Consider the following 6,713-nt stretch of genomic DNA (forward strand, 5'->3'; position numbering starts at 1 on the left):
GCAATTTTGTTTGTTTCACGCGTCTTTTCGGCGAACTTTCACTTTTGCTTATGACTTTTCGAGACGGTGTTAATAGTTTTGTCTTCAAAAACATTCGGCTTCTCGAGGATGGGGCTGCGGACCATGTAAATATTCTTTCGGATCGTTTTCCGACGAATTTCTTTGGAATTTTTGGAAGCTTTGTTTGTCGCGTTTTACCTTTTCTCCCGCTGGTGCTCTTCCCCGACTAGCCTTCATTATGTCAGTAAGTTTAAATTTCTGGACGGATGGTACAACGTTTCCAACTAACATTTGAACAGCTAACAAATGGTAGCACTTACCCGCATTACAAGAGCACTGATTTTTTTTGTTTCTTAGATTTACTACATGGTACTCTTCTCTAGCAAATGGGTTGGCCACGATATAAACTTGGGCTTCGTGTTGGAAATAAATCAATTTGTTTTTCAAGGATATATCCGCTACCGCTTTATTTGATCGTATCGTCACCTTGTCTTCAATCTCTTCCAAATGCGGATCGAAAACGACTTTACCATCCCGAACTCCTATTACTATATCTTCTAATTTACCAAATTTTATTCCTGGCAACTGCAGTTCCTTCGCCACTTTTTTAAATTGCGCCTTGATAAAGAAATTGCCAGCCGATTCTCTGTAGGCTCTGTTAAACTCGTTAAAGATATAAATTTGAACCAGTGTAAAAAGCATTACAATGTGATCGGGATTCAGAGGTTTTCTATCAGACTCATCTTTTAGCGTTCTGTTGAAGCGCTCACCGAGGTTATTAGTTGGTGCAACATCTACAAATGCGGCAAATGCGTTCGTTGTACAAGCAATAGCGCGTGTCTTCAAATCGTTCTTTAGGTATTGATCGAAGTATTCCGCAACACCCAAATCCCAGTCATCCGAATATTCAGAATATTTTTCCTCAAATTCTTCGGGAGACTGACAACCAAATAACTTATCTAGAAAGGCGCTATACGCTTGTATCTGGAACATCTGAGCGTGTTTCTTACGCAACCACGCTTTGAGATCGGATTTGACGTGATTTCGGCAAAAGCGCAAATTTTTCTCGCCGACCACAGACGATTTGATAATGGCGTTGTACAAACCCTTTTCCCGATCGGTTACAATTGGAATATTCTTCCCCCAGTGGTCTAAACGTAAACGGTTTAATACGTGATCCCTCCATAACTGCGTGTGCACTTCCTCTTTTCGACTGGTGTGCATCAAAAAAATTAAAGGCAATGATGGGTCTCCAACTATTTCAGTATTCTTCATCATAACTACTGATATGTAGCAATCGCCTAAGTTGTAGGTGGTGTCGTAGGTAATACACTGCTTGAGAGTTTTATCTGAAAAAGAAGCTTGAAGAAGGCGATTTGCCAAAGTAAAAGCCTCAGGATGAGACCAAACTACATTGAGCTCTGGGCAATAATCAGCTTTACTAATGATTCCCTTTAAGGAAGTATGTCCCAAGCTAGCAATGTTAACTACGCTGTCGCTACTTATGACGCTTTTGCGAGCAAGAACCGATTTAAAGTTTTCGACCTGCTTTGTGTTTCGAACCCCTGTTGCTTCTAAATCTAGAACAGTAGGCACCAGCCCACTAGGGTCACTCTTCCGCGCTTCATCTAGGGCTTTTTCTGTTTCAGCTAACGTTTTTTTATAAAGTTTCAAAGGTGATGACACTTTAGTTACCGTCTGTTTGATACTATCTTTGACTGACGTACGTGTTTTCACATAAGGACGATCATGTTTTTTGGCGTTTCCATGAGCCCTTCCAGCCCACAAAGTTTCGTCACCTAAATACTGAATAATTATGGCAATTCTATTACGCATTAATAAACCTCGTTCGAAACGAATCATGGACTGATGTATTAAATACAAATGACTGTAACCTAGCACTGAATCAATTTGTGACGACCCTACAGAAATACATAAAGGCAACTACCACTAGATATTGTATAAAACAAAATCATAAAAAACAGAAGTTGAAACCCTGGATTACCCCTGCTTTAATAAACTCAATAAGGAGAAGAGACGTTTTAGCTAAGCAACTTAAAAAAGAACCTTTTAATTCAGAACTTAGAAAATACTTAAGATTATACCGTAATAAGTTATATTCCTTGCTTAGAACAACGAAATATAAATATTTTAAAGACAAAATTGAATACAAAAATAATGATCCAAAAAGTGTCTGGAAAGCGATAAATGAATCTACCAAAAAAATGAAAAATTATGACACTATTAAGGAAATAAAAATAAATGATGAAAATATTACGGTAAAAAACAATGCTAAAGATATAGCAAATCATTTTAATAGATACTTTTCTTCTGTGGGCCCAAATTTGGCTAAGATCATTCAAGATAAATATAGTAGTAATAAACAGTCAAATTTAATAAATAATGATAAAAGCTTTTTTTGGAAGCCAGTTATACCAAGTGACGTAGAAAATACTATAAATAATTTAAAAAATCTAAAATCAAAAGGACATGATAATATTGACGTAAAAACACTTAAATTAATTAAACAACATATTTCTATACCCCTGACTCACATAATAAATATCTCATTATTGACTAGTATTTTTCCAGAAGTACTTAAAACAGCAATAATAATTCCTATTTATAAAACAGGTGATAAAAAGGAAGTAGGAAACTATCGACCAATATCCTTGTTAAGTAACATATCAAAAATAATTGAGAAATTAATAAAAAAACAATTAGTAACTTTTTTGGAAAAATCCAGTTACCTATCACAAAATCAATATGGTTTTAGAACAAGTATAGGAACAAACGATGCAATATACGAAATAACTAAGGAATTATATTCAGCTGTAGATAAAAACAAAAAAGCATTAGCGATATTTTTAGACTTAAAAAAAGCTTTCGACACTGTTTCTCACCCAAAAATACTGGTCAAATTAGAAAAAGCTGGAGTCAGGGGTCTAACATTAAAATGGTTTGAAAATTATTTATCAGGACGAAAAACTTTAACAAAAATAAATAATACCCTAAGTGATACTGAATTGTTAACTTATGGACTCCCCCAAGGTACTGTAATAGGTCCTGTGTTATTCCTAGTATTATTTGTAATATTGACATTAATGGTAGGGTGATATCCTTTGCCGATGACACTACTCTGTTATTTATAGCTAATACATGGCAAGAAACATATTTAAAGGCACAAACGGGTATATCAAAAGTATATAAAATGCTTAATGACAACTTATTAACTCTAAATGTTGATAAAACCAAATATTTATGTTTTTCGAGTAGAGATATAACCCTGACAGACTTACATTTGACTATACATAACACTGCAAACTGCTCAAACTGTACCTCAGAATGCCTAAAAATAGATAAAGTTTCTAAAATCAAATACTTAGGTATAACTATTGATGAAAAACTAAAATGGGACTGTCATATTAATAGCCTGATACAAAAAATGAGAATGTGCCTGCCAAAATTTTATGAATTGCGAAATTTTTTATCTATAAAATGGCTAAAAAGTGTATATTTTGCGATTGTATTTTCAATTTTATCTTATGGAATTATAGGTTGGGGGGGAACTTATAGTACTTTTATCGAAAAATTAGAAACATTACAGAGAAAAATATTGAGAATTTGCCTTAAGAGAGATAATTTTTATCCAACTATAAATCTATATCGAGATTTTAAAGTATTTAGTGTAAGACAAATATATGCAAAAATTATTTTGACACATACCTTTAAGATAAAAGATACTATTGCTCCCCCCAACATAAGATATGATACTAGAAGTGTAACTAGCCAAAATGTGACTGGTGAAAAAATGTTAAAAACCCTCGGTCAAAACCATATAAATTTTTTGGGTCCAAAATTATACAATAAAATAGATAAAAATATTAAAAAGTGTACTACTGTAAAATCTTTTGTAACCTTGTTGAATGTATGGTTGATTAATTTCGGGATCGATAATATAAAAAATGTTATGAATTCTTGAATGTATACATAAAATTATTTCTTAATTTATAATTTACGGCTTTATAATGTATATTCCAAATAAAAGTCAACTGTACTCTAATATTTCTCGGCCATGCACGAGCAATATTTGCTCATATGGCCAATGGGAAGATGCGATATTTATTAATGTACAAATATGTAACTAAACAAGCATCAATAAATTAAATTAAAAAAAAAAAAAAATCTCCCCTGTTCCTCAATTTGAACATGCGTCTTTTAAATCTGTTGTCGTACGCGCGTTTTCCATCTACAATACCCCTATCCATACTGTAGTAAGATTTAACCACGGCATTCTTAGTTGTTTTTGCATCATTTAATAGGACTTGCCAGCCTATTTGATCACAGGTGACATCAAATTCTCTTTCCTTAGGAACTAGAAAAACATAAACGTCACCTCCTTTAATGTCCTTTGGTGGATATTCAAAAACAGGGCCTTCGAATCGTCCTTCGTTAGCCTTGCTCAAGATGTCTTCCGCCTCAGTTAATGTCATTGTGGTACCACGGGTAAAAGACACCCTTCTACTAGGAAGATTTTCAACTTCCATAATCCTAAAATAATTCGGAATATCAAGACTTTAGCAAACAAATTATTTTCAATACAGATAAAAAATTAAGAATAAGACCAGTCGAAATATTAGTTCTACACCGAAGTAGCGGGATAAATACCCAATTTTCAAGGCCCCCTAATGCCCAAATTTAGTTTAAAAACGCGAAAGTAAGCTACTTCAAATCGTATGGTGTATCATAATGGTTCGTGAACGAAAACCGCCTTCGTAGAATATAACACCCAAAACTCTCTTTGTATAATAAGTACGGGATGACTGTGGTGTGGTTAGATTGCGGAAAGCCGCAGCGATCCGACGATGTGCATACGAAATCTGCGTATGCTTACTATGTAGCAGTCAAATAGAAACATGCTTTTATATTAATATTCAATGCAAAAGTTCAATCGCCAGCCAAATTCCACGGAAGACACGCTTAGCCGTGTCACCATGCATAGTACCCGTCAGTGTATTAGGTATATAATTTTCCTATCAGTTCATTTACTTCTGGTAAAAGGAGTTCATTTACTTCTGGTAAAAGGAGTTCTTTTTCTTCTGGTAAACTAACCTAGATACCAATAGGGAACCCAATGTCTAAGAATAATGAAATCGAATTAACCACCCTATACCATCGTAACCCTGCAATAAACACATGACACTACATACAAAATATCTTAGGTCTAACCATCTCATGTGTTTCATGTCGTCTCTGCCGACTTGTCTCATTTATAATATTGTTGTATTAAAGCTATTATAAAGTTTCATATTTGTCTTGGATTACTCATGACATATGTAACATATTCACTCATAAGCATGCCTCTGCTTAACAATGAGACACACGGAACATTAAGCGGACCCAAAATGTCAAAATTCTTATAATCCTTGGGCTCTTTAAAAGGTAACGACGGAAACAAAATCTCGTGATCGCAAGGCATGAGCTAAGAGTAGTATGGCTATGGCCACGTAAAACAGAAAGAACTTTAAATAAAAACGACGATTTTGGAAAGGGGAAAATAATTCGCCTTATTATTATAATAATTACGAAATTTTCAATCTGATTTAATTAAGAATAAATTTATAAAATATTTTTAAAATATGAACTGCAATTTTTAATCGGTATTAAATTGGGATGCAAATAATTAGAACGAAATTAAAATTATTGGCTCGCAGATAAAATAAGATCTCAATTTAAATTAACATTTTGTGAGTTAGAAAAATTGTTAATGTTATGAGGTATAAATTTACTATAAAAATATAATAAGTATAAAAAATACCAGAAGAAAATAGGGGGAAGTACGCTTCTAGTCAGCTTTGGAAAGGCGTCACTTTTCACGAATTTTCGCGCCAAAACGGTTTGGCGGGAAATCGCGGATGAATACATCGTTTAAAAAATCAATTTTTCTTAAATAGAACAATTGTAACATAATGTCCTTCTCATTCTCTGCTAATTGAGCTAAGGCGTATTTGCTTTCGTCGTTTATAGCTGAGTTGAATCAAAACAAAAGTGGAACTACTTTTTCAGTTTGGTTTATTATGCGTAAAAAGGCATTTTCGTGGGTCACACGACGACTTCTATGGCTCAAAGCTACAGATACGTACTTCCCCTATTTTCTTCTGAAAATATGTATTACCTTTTAAAGTTGATGATCCTGGACGAGAAATGTGGCAGTAATGTAAAATAAAATGGTGAGTTGAAAATCAGTGTCCGCCGACGACGAAAGTAGCAATATTATAAAATAAAATTAAAAGTTAAAATTCACTGTAAGTATTGTTAGTAAAATCAATTCGAAACGGAACACTTTGCTGGTGTGAGCTAACGAATCTCGGTTTTACAAATGAGTACGTACTTACTGTAGCGGCGTAAAGAAACTGCTATTTCGATGGGCGGATAAAAGAGGTACTTTATAACACTGTCCCCATCTTTTGGGATGAGGTAAACGAAGTTTCTCTAATTTTATAGTTTTACATAAAAATAAGTAACATTTAAATAAGTATTAAAATCGGCCTCTTTTATTTTATTTCAAAATAATATAATATCAATAAAATGTTTTTATTTTTGTAAAGATTTTCTATAATATTTTTTATTTATCATAAACCCATATCAAAAAGTCGACGAATAATTATAATTATATAATAACATTATATAATAATATTTAAAATATTTATAAG

The sequence above is a fragment of the Leiobunum rupestre genome, chromosome 10 (assembly GCF_980474605.1).
Source record: "Leiobunum rupestre chromosome 10, qqLeiRupe1.1.hap1, whole genome shotgun sequence".
Lineage (NCBI taxonomy): Eukaryota > Metazoa > Arthropoda > Arachnida > Opiliones > Sclerosomatidae > Leiobunum > Leiobunum rupestre.